Source organism: Kogia breviceps, chromosome 6 (genome assembly GCF_026419965.1).
Source record: "Kogia breviceps isolate mKogBre1 chromosome 6, mKogBre1 haplotype 1, whole genome shotgun sequence".
NCBI lineage: Eukaryota > Metazoa > Chordata > Mammalia > Artiodactyla > Physeteridae > Kogia > Kogia breviceps.
The window spans coordinates 11,436,606-11,449,133 of record NC_081315.1 but is presented as its reverse complement, the minus strand read 5'-3'; the positions used below and the strand labels follow the sequence as shown (position 1 = coordinate 11,449,133).

The 12,528-nt window shown below is 35.3% G+C and overlaps 1 pseudogene; it reads right to left on the bottom strand.

The window, feature by feature from the left end:
- Nucleotides 1-10,184: 10,184 nt before the first annotated feature.
- On the bottom strand, nucleotides 10,185-11,161 carry LOC131758325 (lipid droplet-associated hydrolase pseudogene; annotated as a pseudogene).
- Nucleotides 11,162-12,528: the final 1,367 nt, after the last annotated feature.

The window sequence follows — 12,528 nt, the reverse complement described above, 5'->3', positions numbered from 1 at the left end:
TTTTATAATTAGAAGAAACAAACTTTAAGTCTATAAAAATGTTTTAATATATAATAGTAATATATTTTTCTTCTTACAAATGCAGTCATAAAATGAGAATTTAATTTCTTTTTATGGTGAAAGGGGCCAGTCATAGTCATAATGTGGCCTTGCATATCTTTCCACTTTCTCCATGCTTGTTTGCTTGGCCATATATAAGTATAGCTAGGATGTATAGGGGAGTTAACATTCCCGAGGGCAACAAGGTGAGAGTAGCAGCCAGGATACAATTATGAGAGGAATTTTTATGTTTCCAGAAAGAATGAATTCACTGTTGCCTCTCTGTCACATCTTGATATACTGTATAAAGCACATTTATATACGTTTTTCTTCATCATTTCCTTGATGTGTAGAGTCAGTTTCTCACATTGTAGGTATAGAGAACACAAACTAAGCCTCTTGACTCTGTACTTCACCACCAGTTTCAATCTTTTAAAATATAAAAATGTTCTATAGATTTCTTGTTCCCAATTATATTTACTTTTATACTAACAGATTTATTAAGATTTAATTCACATACCATAGACTTCACCATGGTAAAGTATACCACGCGGTGGTCTTCAGTATATTCACAGACTTGAACAATCATCACCATTATCTAATGTTTGAACTTTTTCATCACCCCCAACAGAAACCTCATACCAATTTGTAGTCATTTCCTCTTTCTTCTTTCCCCCAGCTCCTGGAAACCACTAATGTACTTTCTGTCTACATAGATTTGCTTATTTCCTATAAATGGCATTATATAATGTACAATCTTTTGTGATAGGTTTCTTCATTTAGCATAGTGTTTTTAGGGTTCATTCATGTTGTAGCATGGATATGTAGTTTATTCATTTTTATGGCTAAATAATGTTCCATTGTATGAGTACACTACTTTTGTTTATTCATTCATCTGTTGATAGACATTCGTACGATTTATGCTTTTTTGGCCATCAGGAATAATGATGCTATGGACATTTGTGTGCAAGCTTTTGTGTAAATATATATTTCAAGCCTCTTGGGCTTTTACGTAGGATTGAAATGCAGTTTAAAATGGTGACTCCATGTTTAACTTTTTGAGAAACTCCCAAATTGTTTTCAAAAGTGCTTCACATTTTCACATCCCAACTAGCAGTTTTTGAGTGTTCTAATTCACCACATCCTCGCCAATACTTATTCCTGTCTTTTTTATTTTAGCCATTCTTGTACATGTAAAGTGGCATCATATTGCAGTTTTGATTAGCATTTTCCTAGTGACTACTTATGTTGAGCATCTTTCCATGTGCTTTTGGCCATTTGTATATTTTCTTTGGAGAAATGTCTATGCAAATATTTTGCACGTCTTTAATTGGGTTGCCCTTTATATATTGTGCATACAATGTTATTATCAGATAAATTATTGCAAATATTTTCTTCCATGTGAGTATCATTTCATTTTCTTGATCGTTTTCTTTGAGTCACGAATGTTCTTCATTTTGATAAAGTTTACCTATTTTTTCTTTAATACTTGTGTTTTTAATGTAATGCTAAGAAACCATTGCCTAACCCAAGGTCACAAGGATTCACTCCTATATTTATTTTTTAGTTTTATATTTTTAGCTTTTAAATTTATGTCTGTGATCCATTTTGAGTTAGTTTTTGTACATGGTGTGAAGTAGAGGTCCAATTTCATTCATTCTTTTGCATGTGAATATCTAGGTGACCCAGCACCTTTCGTTGAAACAGCTATTATTTTCCCACTGAGTTTTCTTGATAACTTGTCAAAAACCACTTGACCATACTGTAAGAATTTATTTCTATATTCTCAACTCTATTCTATTGATCTACATGTCTTTCTTTGTGTCAGTACCTCATGTCTTGATTAACGTAGGTTTTTAGTAATTTTTGGAATCAGGAAGTGTGAATCCTCCAACTTTGTTCTTTTCTCCAAGATTGTTTTGGTTATTCTGTGTCACTTATATTTTCATATGAATTTTAGGAGCAGCTTCTCAATATCTACTAGAGAGACAGCTAGAATATATGATAAAAGTTGTGTTGAACCTGCAGGTCAATTCGGGGAGTATTTCCTCAGTGTACAAATTTTCAATCCATGAATATGAGATGTTTTCCATGTACTTAGGACCTCTTTAATTTCATTCAACCATGTTTTATAGTTTTAAGTTTACAAGTCTTGTACTTTTGTTGAATTTATTCCTATTTTATTCTTGTTGGTGCTGTTATAAATGGAATTGTTTCTTTAATTTCATTTGCAGATTGTTCATTGCTAGTGTTTAGAAATGTAATTGACTTTTGTTCTTTGATTTTGTACCCAGTAACTTTGCTGAACTCATTTATTCACTCTATAGTTTTTCTTAATGGATTCATTATGATTTTTCTGTAGACAAAACTATGTTATCTACAACTAGAGGTGGTTTTACTTATAATTTTCCAATATTGGTGTTTTTGTGTTCTTTTTCTTACCTAAATGCCCAGGCTGGGACCCTCATTCCAATGTTGAAATGACATGGAGTGAGTGTATATCCCTGTCTTATTCCTGATCTTAGGTAAAGCTTTCACAATTAAGTATGATATTAACTGGAGATTTTTCATAGATATGCTTTATTGTTTGAGAAAGTTCCCTTTTGCTACTACTTTGTTAGGTATTTTATTTTTTTATAATGAAAGGGTATTGGTTTTTTTCAAATGCTTTTTCTATGTCTATTAAGGTGATCACATGGTTTTGGTCTTCTAAGTAATATGGTGTTATATTATGCATGGTTTTTTTTTTTTTTTTTTTTTTTTGTATTTTGAACCAACCTTGTCTTACTGAGATAAATCCAACCTTGACATAGTGTACAGTTTTTTAAAGTTTATTGCTGGACTCGATTTGTTAGTATTTGGTTGAGAAGTTTTGCATCTATATTAATAAAGGATATTAGTCTGATTATTTTTCTCTTGTGTTGCCTTTGCCTGGTTTTGGTAGTAGGGTGGTGCTGACCTCATTGAATGATTTGGGAAATATTCACTCCTCTATATTTTAGAAGGGTTTCTTAAGATTTGGTGTTATTTCTTCTTTGAATATTTTTGTTAGAATAAGCCAGCAAAGTGATCTGGGTATGGGATTCCCTTTGTTTTTTTGATTAATAATTAACTCTATTTTTATAAATCTTTTCAGATTTTAAATTTTATTTTTTGAGTTAATTTCAGTAGTTTGTTTCTTCCTGGGAATTTGTCCATTTCTTCCAAGTTACTGCATTTTTTTGGCATATAAATATATTATCTAGTGTTAGTATCTTATATCCTTTTTTTATCCTGTAAAGAAGATAGTGATATCCCCTTTTCCTTTCTGAATTTAGTAATTTGAGTCTTGTCTCTTCTTTCCTGGTTACTCTAGCTAAAGTTTTGCTAATTTTGTTTAAACCTTTCCAGAGAAACAACTTTTGTTGGTTTTCTCTATTTGTTTTTCTATTTCTGTGTCCTTTTCTTCTGCTCTATTATTTATTTCCTTCTGCTTGCTTTCGGTTTTGATTGATCTTTTTGTTTCTTCAGGTGAAAAGTTGGGGTGTTCATTTGAGATCTTTCTTTTTTAATACAGGTGATAACAGCTATAAATTTCTCTCTATACACTGCTTTAACTGAATCTCCTGAGTTTTGGTATTTTGTGCTTTTTATTCATCACAAAGTATTTTAAAATTTTTCTTGTAATTTGTTTTTTTAGCCATTAGTTTTCTAAGAGCATATTGTTTATTTTCCACATATTTGTATAATTCCCAAATTTCTTTCTTTTATTGATGTCTCATTTAATTCCATTGTGGTTGGAGATTATGCTTTGTATCATTTAAATCTTTTAGAATTCATTGAGGCTTATTTTAAGGCCTATCAAATGGTCTATCCTGGTGAATATTTCACATACACTTAAGAATAATACTCTGATGTATAAGCTCTATTGTTGGATTGACTGTTTTATAGATATCTAAGTCTACTTGATTTTTTAAATGTTGCTTAATTCTTCTATTTCTGTGTTTTTCTTCTGCTTAATATTTCTATCCACTATCTAAAGTGGAATACTGAAGTCTCTAGTGATTGTTGTTGAGTTGTTTTCCCCTTCAATTATGTCAACTTTTGCTTCATGTATTTTAGGGCATTAAGTACATATATGATTATAATTATTATATCTTTCTGTGGGTTGACCTTTTATTTTCTAAAATATCCTACTTTGTCTCTAGTTATTTTTGTCTTTAGGTCTATTATGGCTGATAATATTATGGCAACTGCAGTTCTTTATATGGTATATATTTTTTCCTTCCTTTCACTTTCAACCTATTTATGGCTTTGAATCTAAAGCACATAACTTGCAGACAGCAATTAGTTCATGGTTTTAAAAAAATTTATGTATTTAATTGATTTTTTATTTTTGGCCATGTTGGGTCTTCATTGCTGCATGCGGGCCTTCTCTAGTTACAGTGAGTGGGGGCTACTCTTTGTTGTGGTGTGCGGGCTTCTCATTGCAGTGGCTTCTCATTGTGGAGCATGGGCTCTAGGCCTGCAGCCTTCAATAGTTGTGACATGCAGCTCAGTAGTTGCGGCTCACGGGTTCTAGAGTGCAGGCTCAGTAGTTGTGGCGCATGGGCTTAGTTGCTCCATGGCATGTGGGATTTTCCTGGACCAGGGCTCGAACCCGTGTCCCCTGCATTGGCAGACAGATTCTTAACCACTGTGCCACCAGGGAAGCCCCAGTTCATGTTTTTTAATCCCTTCTGCCAGTCAGAATTTTTTTGAGTGTTAAATCCACTTAGATTTAATGCAATTACTGATTAGGTGAAACTTAAGTCTGACATTTTTGCTACTTTTTTCTATATATCTTAAGTCTTTTTTGTACAGTTATTCCTTTTTTTTTTTTTTTTACTACTTCTTTTTTGCTAAATAGATATTTTCTAGGGTGTTTAACTCTCTTTTGTTTCCCTATCATATTTTTTAGTTATTTTCTTGGTAGGTCTCCTAGGGATTACAATTAACATCCTAAGTAAAGCAATCTAGTTTATATTAAGGCAAATTGAATTTATATAATGTATAAAAACTTTGCTCCAATGTAGCTCCATTCTCCATTTCTTTGTCCTATTTTCATATAAATAAACACTTTTATATAAGTTCACCCACATAGTTTTATAATTTTTTCTTTGTACACAAGTGAAGCATTACAAAGAAAAATACATTCACAATGTCTTTTATATTTACCTATGCAGTTACTTTTACCAGTGCTCTTATTTTTTTCCCATTGATTTGAGTTATCGTATAGTGTCTTTTACTGTAGGACTCATTTAATATTTCTTATGAGGGAAGTCTTCTAGTGATGAAATCTCACATTTTTTGTTTATTAGGGTATGTGTTAATTTCTCCTTCAATTTTGAAAGATAGTTTTGCTGAATACAGAATTCTTAGTTAACATTCATTTTCTTTCAGCACTTTGAATATGTCATCCCACTGCCATCTGGCATCCATTATCCTCTGAAGAGTCAGCTGTTAATTTTATTGAGAATTCCTCATTTGTGATGAGTTGCTTTTCTCTTCCTGCTTTCATCATCCTTTTTGTCTTCTATCAGTTGCACTATGATGTGTCTAGAAATGGATCTCTCTAGTTCAGCCTTCTTGGAGTTAACTGAGCTTTTTGGATGGGCAGATAAATGTTTTTCATCAAATTTGGAGTTTTTTTTTTTCTTTCTAAAAAATTTTTTTACTGTTATTTATTCAAATATTCTTTCTTCTTCATTCTCCTGAGATTCCAATTATGCATATGTTAGTAGGCTTGATGGTATGTCACAGTATTCTGAGACTATATTTTTCTTTATTCTTTTTTTCTTTCTGCTTCTCAGATTGGATAACCTTAATTGACCTATCTTCAAGTTCACTATTTATTTATTTTTCTATCCATTCCAGTCTGCTCTTTATCCCATCTAGTGAGTATTTTATTTCATTTTAGTTATTATACTTTTCAACTATGGACTGATTTCTGTTTTCTTTTTTAATAGTTTCTATCTTGATTAATATGTTTGTTGAGACATTGTTCCCACAATCTCCTTAATTCTTGAAACATGGTTTCCTTTAGCTCTTTGAACATAGTTATATCAGCTCTGAATATTAAGCCCAATGTCTGAACCTTCTCAGAGGTAATTTCTATTGACTGCCCTTTTTCCTTGTGCATGGGTCATGCTTTTTTGTTTTTGTTTTTTGTGTGTCTCAAAATGTTTTATTGAAACTTATATATTTTAAGTAGTATAATGTAGGATCTGGTGACTCAGATCCTCCCCTCCCCTAAAGTTTGTGTTATTGCTGATTGTTGAGTTATTTTTGTTGTTCTTATTGCTATTTGTTTGTTTGATGTCTTTCCTGGACTAATTCTGTAAGGTCTATTTTGACTTGTGTGGCCACTGAAGGCTCTGCTTCGTTAGTGTCAATTTCAGCTAATGATTTGAAAGAGATTTTCTTAAATGCTTTGAGCCATTAAGTCTCCCAGTCTTAGCAGAAGAGCCCTATATTTGTTTTGGTGTTTCCTTTCATTGCTCATGCAGGCAGTTTACAACTCTGCCTTAGCTTTCACTCACTTCCTCCTTGTTAGAGCTTAAAGGTCAGACAGAGCTGAGGATTAGGTCTTCTTCCCTTTCTCTTTGGCCTGAACACAAGCTTTCACATGGGCATTATCTTCTTGATTTCTAGGAATAAGTAAAAGCTTTAAAAGTCCCCTATTAATCTCCTTCTCCATTTTTAACTTTTAAGTTTTTGGTCATCCTCTTCCTATTGTCACCTCAGACAGGTGAGATTTTAAAGAATTGCCACTGATTATTTTAGATAAAGACCCATAATATAGACTGTTTGCCATGAACAAGATCTGATTCTGAGATTTAAGCTTTTGGGGAACTGTACAGACAGGTAGATAGTGACAATAATCTGGGATGGAACTTGAAGGGGATTTCTTTTATTTTTCTAAATAATTATTTCTATACATTTCAAAATCATCTCAAACTTACAAAAAAGTTGCAAGTACAGATAACTATTTTTTCCTCTGAACCATTTGAAAGTAAATTGACATAATGCTCCATGATTCCCAGACATTTTTAGTGTGTCTTCAGTACAAGTAAAGAGATTCTCCTAGTTATCCACAGTACAACCACTGAAATCAGAAAATTAACATTGATCTCTTATTCCCAGCTAATCTTCAGATCCCATTCAATGAAGTTCTGCAAACTGTCCCAAGAGTGTTTTTTTTTTTTTTAAGTAACAAAAGCATCTAATCCAGAATCAGGTATTACATTAAGTTGTTATGTCTCCTCAAGTCTGGAATTAAATTTAATTTTAATATAATGAAGGACAAAAAAAATCAAGACTTTGGAGGTCACTGGCTCTCCAAGGGTTGAGTGGAGAGGTCAATGGTGAGAGGGCTGCTGCCTTGGACATCTGTCCACAAAAAGCCACAGGGGCTGCCTCTGGAGATTCCTCCCCATGGTCCAGAGTAGGCTGGGAACAACTGGTCATGATTTTTTGTTCAGGCCTTTCACTTAGCACTAGATAACCCCAGATGAAGTTATTAAATAATCTAAGTGACCGACTGGTATATACAGGCAGAAATGCTTCTGGAAAATGGATTTCATCCACTGCTTACCAACTTTAGTCTTTTGTTTATTTTTATTATTAAAATGTTTAATAATATTAATATAGCCAGTCTTTATCGAGAAGATACCCTTGTTTAGGCATTTTGCTAAGTGCCTTCGTTTAATCGTTGCATTGAAATCTTCTAACAATATGAGGTATGTATTATTATTAATCCTATCTTATAAATGAGGACAGTGAGGCATGGAGAAATTAGATGAAGTTGTCTAAAATCACACAGATGGTAAGGCCTCCAGAATTCACATACCTTGTCACCTCATACATATGCATGGAAACATTTTTGTTTAATTCCTAATGAAATAAAATGAACTTCAATTTCCTGAAATCTGATTCTTCCTTCTCTAAAAGAAACCATTGAAAAAATGGCTTTTCAATTTAAGAGAGAGACTTTGACCCTAGTCTAACTCAGGAGGACACTAAGATTTTACCTTTCCTCCCTCAACACACAGAGATCAGGCCAGGCATGGTCGTTAAGTGTGGGTAAAACATTTATTTTGAAAATTCATTTGGAGCTTAGATGATAAACAGGATTTAAGAGCCAGTATCTTTAACTTTATTGTTTTACTTCTTATCGTTTTTTAAGCTCTGGTAAACTTTGGTGTATCAGATATAATTTCATACATGTGGACTCCTGAAATATGAAGTAATGTTGTAAAATAACACTAAAAGAAAAGCTGGGCATGTTATTCTTTATTCCAGGAGCATGATTTACCCAGTACTTGCTCAAGTGCTTTAGGTTAGTACTGTTGAGCATCTCCTGTGTGCAAGGCACTTCAGAGCCCTGAGACCCAGCTACTAATGTAAGATTTCCAGAAGGCCTCTCCACACAGTTGCCAGTAAGGACTTTGTATGCAGCATTGCACCAATGGCTTATGCACCTACTGGCTCCTTTCCGGGGCCAGGAGATCTCCTTGCCTGGAGCTTGGCTCTTACCCTCTGAGAAGTCATTTGCCCCGTTGCGGAAGCTATGCCAGAGGATCGTAACTCATTCAACACTTACCACTGGGTTGGGAGCATATCAGAGCTGAATCTTTAATAAGGGGGCTTTAGGTTTTGAGAAGGACAACATCCCATTGTCCTTAAGGAATGATAACACCATGAGAAATTTCCTCTAGGAGAAAATGGAATGTTTCTATTGATCATCAACCATCTTTGCAGTCAGTGGGATTTATTGGCTCCTAAGTTCCCAGGATTCAGTGCCATATCATTAGCCTACTCTAGGTCAGAGAACAAGCCTCTTCTTTACTGAACCCCAAGGTGTCCAGAGAGCTTGAATTCACATAAATTAATCAGTTCTTTTGGTTCATTAGTGAAATAATTTCTTTCTGACTAACGAAGCTAATGCAGAAGTGGAAAACTTACTTATGGTGATTCTCTATTCAGCAATTTAAAGATGCCCTTTCAAAAATTACTTATAGAGGATTGTCAGCAGACAAGAATCATAATGTAGCTAACAATCTATCTTCACTGCTTATATAGTACTTGGCTCATTGCTGGTCCTCAATGGAATTTGACTGAAGAAAAATCACAGAAGGGGCAGTTGCATGTGGGCAGGTACAGGGTTGATTTGGGACAGCCCAGTGCCTCCCCATCCTGGCTCTGGAGAAGAGGAGCCAGCAGGGGGCTCACAACCAGGGCTTGCTGGCTGTCTGTGGAGGAAGGTATAGTTGGGATCCTTCAGTAACTCTTATTAGTTGTTAGTTTACCAGAAGAATATCTGACAAAATTTATTCACTGACTACTGCAGGTATATCAGGAAGTCATACTCCTCAGGGAAGGAAATAAGCAGTGCTTCCCCTGCCATTGGCTGTGTTTGGGTTTGTTCCACTGGCAGCCAGACAGAAGGCTGACTTGGTGGTTTGAGACATGCTGCATGGTGGTGACAGGTAGGATGTGAGGGCTATCCCGGGGTCCAGTGTGATTCTGATAATCTCAGCCAAGACCTGTGCAAAGTTAGTCTGGGATGATCTTCAGTTTCTGTCCTTAAGAGAGGGCTGGTCCACTGCCAAGATCCACTGCTCATTGCTCCCTGCTCTACTGGAACTTGAGTATATTCTTCTCATGATCTCATACACTTCACATTATCCGACTACACACATAACATTCACAGGCCTCTTACATTTTCTAGTAGATCTTTCATAATTTTCTCTAGGGGAGCCTATTCTACACTGTAACTCAATTAAAATCAACTAAATTTAGATTTCCTTTTGTCTTCAAGGATTCTGCCTACCAAAACTGTATGGTGCCACTGGGCGTCTTGTGCAAACATAAGAGACCTTGTTTAGATCACTGTGTTCCTGGAATCTTGGAAAATGTGTTGTTAATCCTATGGAATATTGATCAACTTTATTTCAGCCTGTAGCGTGGGGAGCTAGGAGCTGATAGTTTCTAAGCCGAGAGGTCCTCACTTTTTTTCTCTTCTAATATCAAACATTAAAATTTAACATTTACCTACTAAGTATACTACTAAGAGGCAGTGCACCTACTGCCTCTATGTCAGTGCTTGTTCCTTGTGTCAGTATTTATAGTTTAGACAGATCATCCTTTAGCCAGTCAGCTTCCATGTTGGGCTCCTGGTAAAAAATATAGGGTAAATGCATGAGGTATTTTATTTCTCACAGAGTCGAATGTCTCCTTCTGGAAAATCTTTCTTCATGTCTTCCTAGTACGCTTTTGGACACCAACCATCTATAGTATCATAGTAAAATGTGAGCTTGGGTACCTGTTCTTTTATGGTTTCATTGTCTCTCTTCACCACCTCCATCGTTTCTTGGCTCCCAAGGTGGGCAGCGCTAACGAGGCAGAATGGTTCCAGCGCATTCAGAAAGGAAAATTCACTCTGTATGTTAATCATTTGCAGGAGCATTCTGATCTTTGAGGACTTGATTTTCTCAGGCCACGATTTAAGTAGTAAGTAGCCAGGAGCACAGAGAACATGTCAAAGCCAGCACAAAAGTGGGGTGGCGAGCTTGCCGTTGGGTGACTCAGTCATTCGCTCGATTGCTGGAAAGAGCAGAAAGGAGCGAATTATTGGGAGCTCAGGGCCATGCTTCAGAATCTGAAGGAAAAATAGCAGCCTACAGAATGACCAGTGACCACAAGTTTCATTCCCTTTGGCACATGAGTTCTCAGGAAAGCTAGTTTGTATTCTACGTGGCCACAGAGTCCATAGATGTCCTTAATTTCTCGAGCATTCGGATCGTCCAAAAGTTGTCAGAATCCTCTTGTCTTTGGGGACCACGGCATGCCCAGCATGACTGATAACCCAAATGGAAAGCGTCTTCTTGTTGAAGAATACAAAGCCTTTGCAAATGGCACATAAAAGGCAGGAAGAACCTGTGTTACCAGTAATAAAGAAAATAAGCAGCTTAGGTCTGTTGGCACTTCGAGTATTAACGCGGTCAGTCCAGGGCCCACATTTTAGAACCTGTGTTTCAGCTCCACAACGTGAAATGAATTCCTCAAGCACAGGAGTTTCTTCCTTAATTTCTGAGTCCATTTCCATCTGCTTCGAAGGCAGCGGGCTGTACCCTGACCATCTTGGTTAGTAAGGGGATTTTTTAAAATCCATTCTCTCCCTCCAGTGTCTGCAGGGCTGCTCTTTTTCACAGTTGCTGCTAGCCAGGCTATTGTTTTTCAACAGTGCTGTACCGTAGGGAGTAAGGCGTGGGCACAGGGCCTGTTATAACATTTCAAACCTCCCTTATCTTACTTTTTTATCGAATAATGTTTTCTCAGGTATTTTTCAAGCATTTGGTTAATTTCTAGAGTTCTAAAAAGTTGATTTTGCAGATCATTATCATTGCTTTTACGGAGGAGCAGGTTTTCAGAGGTCTTGCTCTGCTATTCCTGAAATGCTTCTTATCCAAATGTATTTTCAGTCTACATGTCTAATTTGCACCTCAATATTCTTAGTACTCAGGTTCTGAAGTAAATAAATATCTAAAGTGGAAGAAATCCAAACTGAATAGATCCACTATCCTGGCTTACTAAATTCAAGGGTGAATTTACTGTGGTTGTGAGTCTAACAGGAGTCCGTACTTTTTTTTTTCATTCTGGAAAAAAATATCACATAATGTGAAAACAAAGCGTACAGCATGTTCTTTAGTTTGAGTTTTACTATAAATTGCTTTCTAGATCTGGAACTTGTTCAGAACATTTTTTAACAGATTAAATTTTGCCTTCTTTAATAAAAGAATAATGTGTCCTCTATGGTGAACAAGTGTTGTAGCAAAATTCTGTATTTAAACTGATGCTCAACATTGTGTATTATATATTTTCTTTGTATAACTATCAAATTACAGAACTTCCAGATGCTCCTGCTTACGAACAAGCCTGCATCTAATCATTATCTACTTAACTTACATCCAAAAAAAAAGAGCCTATATATCCCCCATAAAGAAAAGTGTTACAATACCTCATAACTGAGATGAATGTATGTATATCTGCTTGCCATGTTAAAAAAATCGTTCAATTGTGCAAAATTAAGAGAAAAACCCCAACACGGTTCACCATGGAAGATACAAAAATCTACTCTCTGAAATTTTGTGATGCTAATTATAAGGTGGGGAATAATATATTGAAGGTATTATTATCACTATTGTTATTTACAAAGCATTTACTTAGTAACTTACAGGTAATAAATGGCTGTTTTACCCACTTCCTATGATTTCATTTTCATTTTCAATGTTTTATTTGCTCCTCTATCTGCCCTGTATCAGCCAGTTACATTCTACATGTATTCATTGATTCATAGCTTCATTTATTTACTTTTTACCTATTAGGTATCAGCTGTAAGCTCTTTAAGGGAAGGGACTGGGTCTTATTCATTTTTGTCTGCCTAATTTCTAGCACGTTGGCTATATA